This window comes from Diabrotica undecimpunctata, chromosome 2, assembly GCF_040954645.1.
Source record: "Diabrotica undecimpunctata isolate CICGRU chromosome 2, icDiaUnde3, whole genome shotgun sequence".
NCBI classification, from domain to species: domain Eukaryota; kingdom Metazoa; phylum Arthropoda; class Insecta; order Coleoptera; family Chrysomelidae; genus Diabrotica; species Diabrotica undecimpunctata.
This window is the reverse complement of record NC_092804.1, coordinates 76,621,404-76,633,908: the sequence shown is the minus strand read 5'-3', so window position 1 is coordinate 76,633,908 and position 12,505 is coordinate 76,621,404. Positions and strand designations below refer to the sequence as shown.

Here is a 12,505-nt window from a genome sequence, read left to right as displayed (position 1 = left end):
AAGAATTAGTAACTTTAGTTTTCAATTTTAACACCATAAATTAGGTAAGTAAATTTCATTTTACATTTATCACAAAAAAGTAAAATGTTCAAAATATTTTTGGAAAAAAAATTAGGCCACTCTTGCAGTAACAATATATAAATAAAAAAAATAACGTTCGTTTTTGCATAAAATATATATTTACAATATTTGTATACAACAAATTTAAAAAAAGTCAAAACAATGCTCTTAACTAATTATTTTTATAATTATTTCACCATTTGTGGAAATCTTCTATACCGTAAACACGTTATCTTCTCCATCATCATTATTTTGTATACGTTGATCTCAATTTTTAACATTTAGATTGTTATAAACGTTATGTAAATAAGGTGGTATATACACTAACAAATCTTGCTAAAATCAAAATTGCTAAATTTAGCTGCTTCAATGTCTTTGCCTTTTGGGTATAAAAGTGGAAGTATATATGTTTAAAAATAACCTCCGGATTGTTAGAGTCTTTATAATTCAGTTAAAGAGTATCGCCAACGATAGCATTTTTAACCAGTTGACCGATTCACCCTCGACAGTCCTTTTACGATTAGTAATAGTTTTCTTTAATGGAACACTACTCACAAAATTGTTGCCGGTCATTTCTACAGCTGTGTATGGTTTTTGTTTTTTGGCTGTCCTAATCACTCTGGTCCAATCTCCGGGTACATAAATATCATAAAAGTTTTCTTGTTCTTCTGTATGATCTTAAAGTCACGGTCACAGGCTAAATATGAATGCGCCGATACCAAAAATGTATGGTCGATTTGCTGAACTAATAATATCTTGTTTTGTATAATGTAATTACAAAATAGAGACATTTTAATGTTCCTATTCTGCCCTCCGCATTGGTCACTATACATAATTAATTTTGACGTGTTAACATAGTTTTTGACATAATGCTGTATACAAGATCCAATCTCTTGAGGTCCTCTAGATTCTATGGATTTATGTCAAACGTACATGTGGGCCTGATTACTTGACAAGTTGTGGATACCTAAGCAGTATGTCGACAACTGTCTTTTGTAGTAACATACCCCAGTTGAAAGATGAGGTGTAAGTAATGTAGACATGAGATCATGTTTGTTGTTTGTATACTCACGCCCACTGTTTCTGCCATTTCTCACAAACGATTATAATAATAATAAAATACCTGCACTTTTTTCACTTGATGATTCTTCCATATCAGAAGGATTGTAACTAAAACCTAAATCTGCATATGGCTCATCGATACTAGAGACATCACTGTCATCAAAGGTATTATTGCTTTTGCCTGAAAGATATAAGTTTCAATAATTCAGGCATGTATTAATATATACATTTTAACACCTTATTCCAAAATATCTATTTTTAATAATTAGTTAAGAAAATGATCTGGATAATACATTTCCCTGGTGTGGATGGAATATCCATAATACAACTTCTAAATAACTAAATACAAACACAAAGCGTTCACGAGCTGTTAATATCAAATAATAATTTTAATATTAAAAAAATAGGCCACTAGTGTACACGAGAAGCTGAAACACATCGACAGGCATGAACCTTGGGCTATTACTGCACAACCGTTTGTCAACAAATCATAATACTTCAAAGTGACCTTGATCATTCCTCTACCGGTATTTTAATCAAATCGATATGGGCCACTATTGCACACGATAGATTAATGCAAATACTAACGCTTGATGTTATTAACTCAAATATCATTTTTTTAGTTAGGCCACTATTGCACTAAGCGCCTCAGATGTGCCTTATAATTCTAAAAATAGTACTACTTTATTAAAAGAAAAAAGTTGCTTCGTGAAAAAAAAATTAAGAGCGGAAAAAAAATACAGGTAATTATTTGCCTGAGATACAACTATTACAAAATTAGTGCTTTCCATTTTCTTATTATTAATGTTAAAAGTTTTAATTTCACTGTTTTTTTTTTGTATAGTATATGTAACCAAACAAATTAATGCATAATTCGTAATTTTTCAACACCGTATTGGTTTCAACTACGACTGTACGACAATAGTTTATATTCTTGAGAATAACCTAACCTGTGTTTGAAGATTTTTATTAGTAATGAACTGTTGAGCTGTCAGTTCCAAACAGATAGGGTATAACCGTTTTCGAGCATATTTTGTGAGACTTTGGCTTTCTACTCCATAGAGGAGCAAAAAATATATTCTGTTCGAAAGTCCTCATATTAATTTTCATCACTGCCGAATACAGCCTGCACCTGACCCTTCTGCAGTGTTAGATCCGTCTGTATAATAGATATAACCCAGTAATTTGGATAGAATGGTACCTCTCTCCCATCCCTCTCGTGCTCAAATGTCCACTTGGAAAGGTATCTCATGTCTATATCTGGATGCCGTATGGTTAGAAGTCATCATCCATTCGGTATCACTAATTTCATTTATAATAATACTATGTCCTGGTCTAACCGGTATGATGCTGAGATGGTCTCGCGGTCTATAATGTATTATTCTCGTCTCCCCCATTATACTTGGACATAACTAAGATAGAATTAGTAACTATGTAAAAAATCAGTTTTTATTAGTAAAAGTTTCACATTTTAGATGTTAAAAAAATGTGAGACATGTTTAAGAAATAATATTGTCTCCTTATGTAAGTAAGAAAAAATTAAAAATGATCTTCAGGTGATTATAACCATTGCTTGTCTTGTCTGTTTGGTTATGTAGTTTCTAAATGTTAATTATCATTATATCTATCATAGTTTTATTCACTGCCACTCTAAATAGCATACTTGTATCAATACCATACTAATCTCGCAAGTTCTTTAACTGTAAAGGCTTTCTTAGTCCTCAATTGCATTTGCCTGCCATTTTTTCTGGCATAATATTTTGCAGCAACCTATATTTGTTACCTCTCAATACATGCCTAAAGTGCTCAAGGTATCTTTTCTTGATGATTTTTATAAACTCAGTAGTCATGCAAAGACATTCTAGTATTGTGAAGCTTCGAATCTTCTCCATTCAAGAAACGTTTAAAATTCTTATGTGGCACCACATTTCGGAAGCCTCTCGTCAATCTAAATCACTTTTATTCACACTTCAAGACTCGTTACTATAAATTAAGACCGAGAACACGTAGCAGCGAAACCAAACTGAGAGTCACTTAGGAATTTCTCGCGTTTATTATAGATACGGCCATGTATTACCTTTATAAAAATTGTCAAATAGTTTAACAAACTGACAGTTCTATAATTAGCACAGGTTTTGCTTTTGTTTTCTTAGGTATAGCTATGAACAATAAATTTGATTACCCATTAGGTATGTGTCCGCTGCTATTTATGGTATTGAAAAACGAAACCTCTAAACATTGCTATCATTTATAAGCTTCTATATTTCACTTAAAATTTCATTATGACCTGGCGCTTTGATATTTTTTAATGATTAAATTTTAATTTTAAACGCTTCTATTATCTTAGAGCGTGTTATTAGGGTTCCGTCGCTAGAAATATCTGGAGGTTAACTAATCTTATCGTCTTTAAATAGGTTCTGAATGTAATTTTGCCATTTTTTAAGTTTGTCTTCTACTTCAAATATTACTTTACCATGTTAATCATGTAGCAATGCAGTTTGTAACTTACTAAAGGTACCAGCCGTTTGTTTCATACTTTGATACATGTTAAACGTGTCATATCTATTTCCTACTTTCGAAACAACACTGGGCTGCGTTAATTTAATGAAGATTTAGGTTAAAGCTACCTAATAGCAAGTCATTTCCTGATAATGAAATACTCCAATATTACATTTCAAAGAAATTTTACAGGATCACAAAAAAAATGACAGAAGCAGTTTAACATTCAAAAAAACAGTATTATTACAGTGAGCTTAATCTATAGAAAATAGCCAGAAAAAAATGGCATATCTTACTGTTCTTCAAATAAATAAAATTAAGTTTATTAATTAGCTATATAATATTTAAGTATTGATTATTAGTTATATTTTTTGAAATACTTGCTTCTAAATTTCAGTCGAACAATGATTCAATTTCAAAAGTTCATAAATGAAAATTTTTGTATTCACTCCACGAGAGGGATTACTAATAATTTTAGGTTTTCTCTTGACCTTCATATTCTGATATTATTTAAAATCCAACCTTAAACTTCAGCTAACTCTCGTGACATATTATATCTTCTAATTAAGAGACATCTCGTATACATCTAATCCTGGCTCATACGTCTAAATTCCTAATGGTTAATTTTGAAACTGACCACTCAAATCGATTTGGGAGTGTTCATTTCCTACAACGATTCTCTCGCAGTTAATTAGTGATTAATACGCGGTTTAATTACCACGTCCTCGTCGCGACGCCTTCCCGCCCTCTCATCCTAGCCTCGTATCCGTCCATCTCGTTTTCGTTGACGTCGTCATTATAACGCTTTTGTGTATATACAGTGTGTCCTCTGACAGTGCCGTATCTTTTTAAAAGTGATTGAAGGTAACGATTTGATTAATTAAAATAAAGGAGTGATAACTGACATTTAAGTAAGAAAGACTTACATTACTTCGAAGAAAAAATAAAATCGTACGTTATACCTACTTTTTTTAAAACCAATTAGAAACATTGACTTGTCCGCTCTTACATTACATGCGACCGACATATGATCATACATCTGATTTCTTTCTTCTAAACTTTTAAATTTAACAAATTAAATTTTAGTGTTACATCTGTGGGTCGAGATGCCCGTTGGCATCTCTTAAGAAGTCATCTTAACAAAGTGTTTTGTTGTTGGACAAGGACTTGTTGACGTATTGTTACTACATAGTGTAGATAAGATCTGTCCTGCTTCGGTAAAATTATTATTCAAAATAACTGAATTTATCAGAAAATCCTTCCTAAATGAATAGTGCTAGAATATTACGGTAACACATAATTCCTGGTTACCAGTCTTCGAGAATGTATTTAACAATTCTAAAATAAGTTTACACCATTTTTAAAACAAAAAAAAGAGCAAGGCACTTGGTGAGTGCCAATAGAAGTAAATACTTCTTATAGCGTGTCATTACTATATAGGTTATTATAATTGTATGTCTGATTATTACTGAATTATTAATCTTTTTTGTAATGACACTACACATTTAAAATATTTAAAATTTAAAAGACCTTCATTTTTTACTTTAAAAAAAATTTGTTTATTGATTTTGGAAATTTTTTAAATTTGTTAAATATTATACTTATACTTACTATTTTAATGTAATTTTAAAATAGTAATAACTTTAAAATGCCACCAGAAAATAGCTTCAGAACAATTATACCTATAGAATTTATTCATCGTACATATTATCTTGATTATGTTTAATTATTTTATTTTGATTATCAATATGTTCTATAAATAATCAAGAATAATGGGATAATATATTAATTACTTTTCATTAAAAACTTTTCATAAAACTTTACAAACGACTATAAAATATATCAAATACTATTTTATTTTTTTTTGATTAATTTTATTTAATTTTATTTATTTTTTTAATTTCATTTATATTTATTGAACTTTATTGAATTTTGTATATTTTGTTTAACTTTATTTAATTTTAATTTTTATTTAATTGTGTTTAATTTTATTTAATTTCAATTAATTTTATTAAATGTTATAAAAATATAATTTTATTTAATTTGATTTAATTTGATTTGATTTTATTTAATTTTGCTTATTCTTTAAATTTTATTTAATTTTATATAATTGTCTTTAATTTTATTTAGTTTCATTCAATTTTATATTTAATTAATTAAAACGGACATGCCTTTACCTTGGAAGTGATATATATATATATATATATATATATATATATATATATATATATATATATATATATATATATATATATATACAGTGATAAGTGCCTTAAGAACCGGCAAAATAACGCAAAAGATAGAAAATATAATACGTTGTGAAATAAAAAGAGATGAAAGTAGTAGAGGTGGGAAATAATCGGTAGAAACCTATAATTAACATTATAAATCGATAGTCTCACACCTTTAGACGTTAGCTTCGAGCTAAATCACCTCGGTCATAATTATTATGTGTAACGTATGTGTGACATATTTCCATTTTTTAATTTCACATAAAGTAAAAACTGATTGACCACAATAAAGCAAAAATGTGAATAAAATATTTCAATTAATAGTAATTATTTAATCTAAAGTTTTAAATTATTAACCAAGAATAATTTCTATTATGATGTGAGGAGTTTCATACACTCTTGTCACGGAATAATCACTATCCTTCGTGGATTAGTGATAAGAATTCGACAAAGACGTCGCAGACGATTAGAGTTCAAAACCCACATGTGGTTTTCTTTTTTTTTAATAATTTGAAATGTCAGTCGTTACTAGTATTAGAAGTGTTTAAAGTTAAACACAAATATCTTATTGAAAAAAAAAGTATCGCCGTACTTTCGAAAATAAAGTAAAAATTCTTCAAAATTAAAAGAACGTTTAAAGAATGTTTAAATAAGTAAAAGTTCTACAAAAATAAAAAAAATACTGTAAATAAACGTATTTACAATATGTTTCAAATCAGCCTTCATTAGCAGCAGAACAATATCCCAAACTGTCACTGAAGAAATATAAAAGTTTGATGGATCAGAGTTCAAGTCACGATGTTCTCATGCAGACGCTCAGGGTTTAAATTCCACATGAAGGTTTCACTTTTTTAAAAATTTGAAATTATGCAGACATTATATCGTTTTGCTTTAAATCACTAGACATTTATTATTAGAAGTGTTTATAGTAAAACATGAAAATCTTATTGAAAAAACAATGTCGTACTTTCGAAAATAAAGTAATAATTCTTCAAACATAAAAGAACGTTCTAAATAAATGTACTTCCAAAAATATTTAAATAGGTAGAAATTCTATAAAACTAAAAAAAAATTATTCTAATGAAAGGTATTTACAATAAATGTTCGAATAAGCCTCCATTAGCAGCAGAACAATAACCCAATCTATTATAAAAGTTTCGTCTAACATTAGTTAATGTTTCTGGACTAATACCTCTCATTGAATCAGAGATCTTTTCTCTTCATTCTTGGGGAGAATTAGGCCTATCGTCTTCAATTCCATATAGCTTGGACTTGATATATCCCCACATAAAAAAATCACAAGGTGCAAGATCAGGTGATCTTGCTGGCCAAAAAATATCTCCGTGGCCACTAATCAATCGATTGGGAAAAGTCGCACTGAGATATTCACTGACGATGCGAGAATTATGTGCGGGACAACCATCGTGTTGAAACCATATGGAATCGAAAGGTATTGGTAAATTACGAAGGGCTGGGACAATTTGATTTTGCAGAAGTTCCAAGTATTTCCGCCCAGTCAACATACCGTCTATAAAAAATGGACCAATGACATGATTCCCTATTATGCCTCCCCAAACATTTACTTTTCGAGGACGCTGGGTACGAGCGACATAAATCTGACGAGGATTTCCTCGAGACCAATACCGAGCATTCATTGAATTGTGACGGCCCTGCAATGAAAACGTACATTCATCGGTGAACAAAACGTTCTCTAAAAAATGTTCATCTTGATGTGACATTTCCATTGCAGTTTGACAAAATTCTAAACGTCTATATTGATCCCCAGGGAATTTTTCGTTGGATTTATGAAGTTTATAGGGACGGTATCCATGTCTTTTCAAAATTTTACCTACTCTAAATCTTGAAATTCCATATTGTTCTTCGAGACGAGATGTTGATTGGGTAGGATTTTGCTCAATACTTGCACAAATCAAAGTGTCCCTTAGTTCCAAATCTGGATTTACCTCCCTTCGTCTACGAACTCCTCTTGGAGTGAACACGGATCCATAAGTAAAAAAATTACGTATAATAGACTGAATTGTTGATCGTGCTGGAGCCGGCCTATTTGGAAACATATTTACAAATTGTTGTCCAATCATGTTGTCTGATAATCCATTCACATGCCAGACAACAATTTGCACTTTTTCCTTGACCGTTAAAATCATTTTCACGAATTGTTTTTTCAATAAAAAGTTTCTGTTTACCGTGCAAAAACACTTCTCGGTATGTTATTATTTTTGATGACTTGATGATTTGGTTAGCTGTAAAGCAGTCAGCTGTTCGCGCGCATCCATTACAATGTTGTTAATTGTTTTGAAAATCATTACCTGTACAGAGGAATTGATATTAACACTGAGAATTTAGTGATGGATTTGGCATTAAACAGTCTTAACCGGATTATTTTGCAATCACAACTGAAGACTGTAAAACTGAAATTGAATTATTTTGTATTTCTATTTTTTAATATTGGAATAAGAATAAATTGTAAATAATGAGTTTTTCGAAAACTTTTTACCTAATATGTATCATATTTTCTATTATTTTTTGATTGACTAAAACAAAAATTTTATCCTTGGTGTGAATTGAACCTCCAATCTTCTTGTCACTAGACCACATCTCTAACTAATACGCCAATTCCACACACAATTAAAATCGCTAATAATTAATGTTTTTTACTATAATATATCTTAATTTATTCAATCATTTATTCTAACATCAGAAATTATTAAAATAAAATATTTTTGAGGTCATCCGTATAATTATGACTGAAGTGAAATAGCCACGTCAAGAACTAGCTTTATCTCATACTATCTCACAACTTAATCTGTCTTCTATCCTTTCCGCTATTTTGCCGGGTGGTAAGACACTCATCACTGTATATATATATATATATATATATATATATATATATATATATATATATATATATATATATATTTATATATATATATATATATATATTTATATATATATATATATATATATATATATATATATATATATATATATATATATATATATGCTGTCACTATTTTTCCGGGTTTGACTCCGCGTTGTAAAATGCTGGTTTTCTTGAAAACCATTGTTTTGGCGACGTTTCGGCAAGGTTTCACTTGCCATTCTCAAGCCTGGTGGATCTACTTCTCGTCGTTACTCGATTAGTACTGGTAGACTATTAGACCAGATAGAGCCAATAGATGTTGCCGATATTAATACTTAAAATAATATTTCGGTACATAAATCATACATAATACATAAAAAGTTCAAATAGCGACATTGAAACTACCTGCTGGCAAGTTGCGGTTAACAGGTTTTTTTATCTTCGTTTAGTTGTTATATTTACTCAACCTAGATATTTTTGTACAGTAAAACATCACCTCATTTCATTTTCTAACTTAATCAATTTTCATACTACTTATTCTTCATCTTCAAATGCCCTGTCCGTCCCGAACGTTGGCTATTAACATGGCAATCCTAATCTTGTTTGCGGCGCTTCTGAATAGTTCGACCGAAGTGAGCCCGAACCACTTCCTCGGATTTTGGAGCCACGAGTGTCTTCTCCTGCCTGGCTCTCGCTTACTGTCTATTTTTCCCTGGACAATCAATTGCAGTAGACCGTACTTGTCTTATTATGTGGCCTAGATATTCAAGCTTTCTTTGTTTAATTGTATTCAGGATACTACTTATTATGTCATAGATTCAACCTTAATTATTATCTCCACTAATTTAATAACTTACTTGTTTCGTCAATAATAGAAATTTGCAGATTTAAGACAATAAATACTGTCATTTAAAAAAATTTAATTGTCACTAAAGGCTTTTACTAATAAGATATTACGTATTATTAAAAAAAAATTATATTTATAAAAAATTACATTAGTTTCTGATCATATCCATAACACGTCATGTTAATGCTGTCTTCTTGAATTATACTTCCTGTCACCTCAGCCAGTTGGTCTTTATCGTTTTAACTGACAAGAACCACGTGTTCAAGTCGATCAAAAAACAAATTGCTTTTTAAGTATTAAAATCTTTATCCATTGTCATCGACCTAGGGTCGCATTAAAATTTAAAGTTCTAAACATGTAAAACCATATATTGATGTTACCGCTACTATTTTAGTGTTAGTTTCAAGTACAAAAGAAGGCACTGAACATGATCTGAACTAGATCCAAAACGTCACTTTATGCTGTAAATTTTGGACGACACTTCTAAAAAAGTTTTAAATTAAATGTTTTATACCAAGATACAAATTTGAAGTGTTTTACTTCTGTGTAAGTTTTTAAACTATGATATACAGCCAACTATTGGGATTTTTCTATTAATTTTTATAAATATTTTTAATATCGACCTACAAGCTTTTTTAGCTTGGGTTTACGGTTTAGTTTAATCGCTATCGACACTAACCCAATTTACCTCGTTAGATGTCGCTTTTAGAATTTATTTGGGCAATGTTTTGCTCAGTCTTCACATAAAGTGTTTCGTGATGATAGGTAAACCTTGAAATATGTATAGGAGAATGGTAAGAGACTCGAATTGAATCTAAAGGCTATTATCTATAGTTATTTTTTTTAATATATTTTTTTTTGTTACTTGATAATTAAAAAAGATTAATACTTGATAATTATCAAGTAACAAAACGAAATAATTTGTTTAATTTGTATTTCGATAACGATTTTCAAAATAGAAATTAAATAAAAGATTCTGAGTAATAATAAATACTCAACTGTCCCCATACTTATTTAATATATATGGGGAGCATATTATGAGAAAAGCGCCTAAAGAATAGGAAGAAGAGTTAACGGATCTCATACGACTGATTGAAAATAAAAGTCAAATATTTCGTCTGGAGTTAAACATATAAAAGCCAAAGATCATGACAGTTGACAGACTGCAAAACAATCATCCAATATAACCACGATTGACAGATCTGAGGTTTTGAGCTCATATTTATATCTGGTATCAATGATCACAAACACACGAAGAAATAAAACGTAGTTGTGATCCAGCAAAAGTCGTTGTAGTAAAGATGGTCAAAACATGAAAAGATTCTTAAATTTCACGAACTCTAAAAATGAGGTTGGTCAACTACTTAATATTTCTCATACTAACATACAGATGTGAATCTTGGACCCTACGAAAAGCAGAGAATAGACAGAGCAATTCTAAATGAGCTAAAAGTCAGCAAACGGCTATCCAGCAAAGTCCATCTCCAACAATTAAAATACTTTGGACATGCTATGAGAGCAGACCGGAAAACATAGAAAGATCTATTATCCAAGGAAAGGTAGAAAGCCGAAAGTTGCGAGGACGATCCCCAACAAGATGAATTGATTAAATTACAGGAATATGCAAAAGACCTATGCATGAGTTAAAAGAAATGATCAGAAACAAGAGATCTTTGGAGGTGGACAAAATACGACATCACGATGACCACTACATGTCCTCCAGAAGATCAGGATTGAAGAGACAGAAATACTTAACTATTGGTAGACAATAAAAATATTTAAATAGGCTAAAATCTATACACAACTGGTTACCAATGTAAATAGCAGACTATTCTTTACACATAAATGAACCGTTAGCAGGAGTTAGATTAGCATTCGTTAAAATGAACTTGATTTATACGTCACGACTTAGGTCTGGCAACAAAATATCGGCTTCTTAATTTTATTGTAATTCTGGTTTTGTTATGCAGATAGAAAGCTTGAACTTTGTGGGAGGCATCTATGAAGAAGTTGGAGGCTTTTGATATGTGATGTAGATGAATAGTGCGGATCTCCAGGGTTCCAGAATAGGAAAATAATATAAATTGGTTATTATGATTTTTTTATCTCCTTATTTGGCAATCTGTCAGTAATTACTATAACGATTATGAATACTATAATAAAAACGGAAATAATAGTATTGTAAAAAAATGATGAAAAATAATGGAAAATTATTATACATTGTTTTATTATTAAAAATGTTTGGTAAGAAAGTATCGGAAATACGATGTATTTCCTAACTATAAACTAAGCAATTGGTTTAATATAAAGTCAAAAGTCCTATTTTGGGCATCTTTAAATAAAAATATAATACCTTTATTATATGAGATAGTACTTTAGAGTACAACTTCGTGTTCCTTTTGGATCGAAACAGCCACTTCTCAGCATAAACAGGGATATTTAAATACCCTAAAAAATTTATATGTAAGAATCAAACAGAAAAATACAAACAGCTTGAAATCGTTGTGATTATTGTTTATGGCATTGTACAACTCCACGTAGCTCATAAATTAGATCTACCGTAGTGTTTAAACTGGGAATCATAGAAATAATTGCCGTAAAGTTCAGACTTATCACGTGGTGATTAAAAGTTTTATCTACGTTGTTTTATTCCGAAACATTTATAGACATTTCTGTTAACAAAAGGTTCTAAAAATAGAAGAAAATATTTTATCGAGAAGATTGTTAACACACTGCGTTTCCATGGCACAACCGGAGTAATTAAATATTAACTTCTATCTACTCTAGTACTTTTCATATTTAGCTAATTCGTAATTCTTTGTTACAGTTGCTGGGACCTTCCAGACGCACAGAATATAAACTTTTTGGGTGATACTTCAGGATATTACAGGTAAGTTAAATAAGATATTATTTCATTGATTTTTC

At 30.2% G+C, this 12,505-nt stretch overlaps 1 long non-coding RNA gene across 1 annotated transcript in view; it reads left to right on the top strand.

Annotated features, from left to right (window-relative positions):
• Window positions 1–12,505, top strand: part of LOC140433351 (uncharacterized) — a 119,258-nt gene that overhangs the window by 68,050 nt on the left and 38,703 nt on the right. Inside the window, exon 2 of the long non-coding RNA XR_011949929.1 lies at window positions 12,408–12,470. This is a non-coding gene — a long non-coding RNA (uncharacterized lncRNA). The remainder of the gene's footprint in view (window positions 1–12,407; window positions 12,471–12,505) is intronic.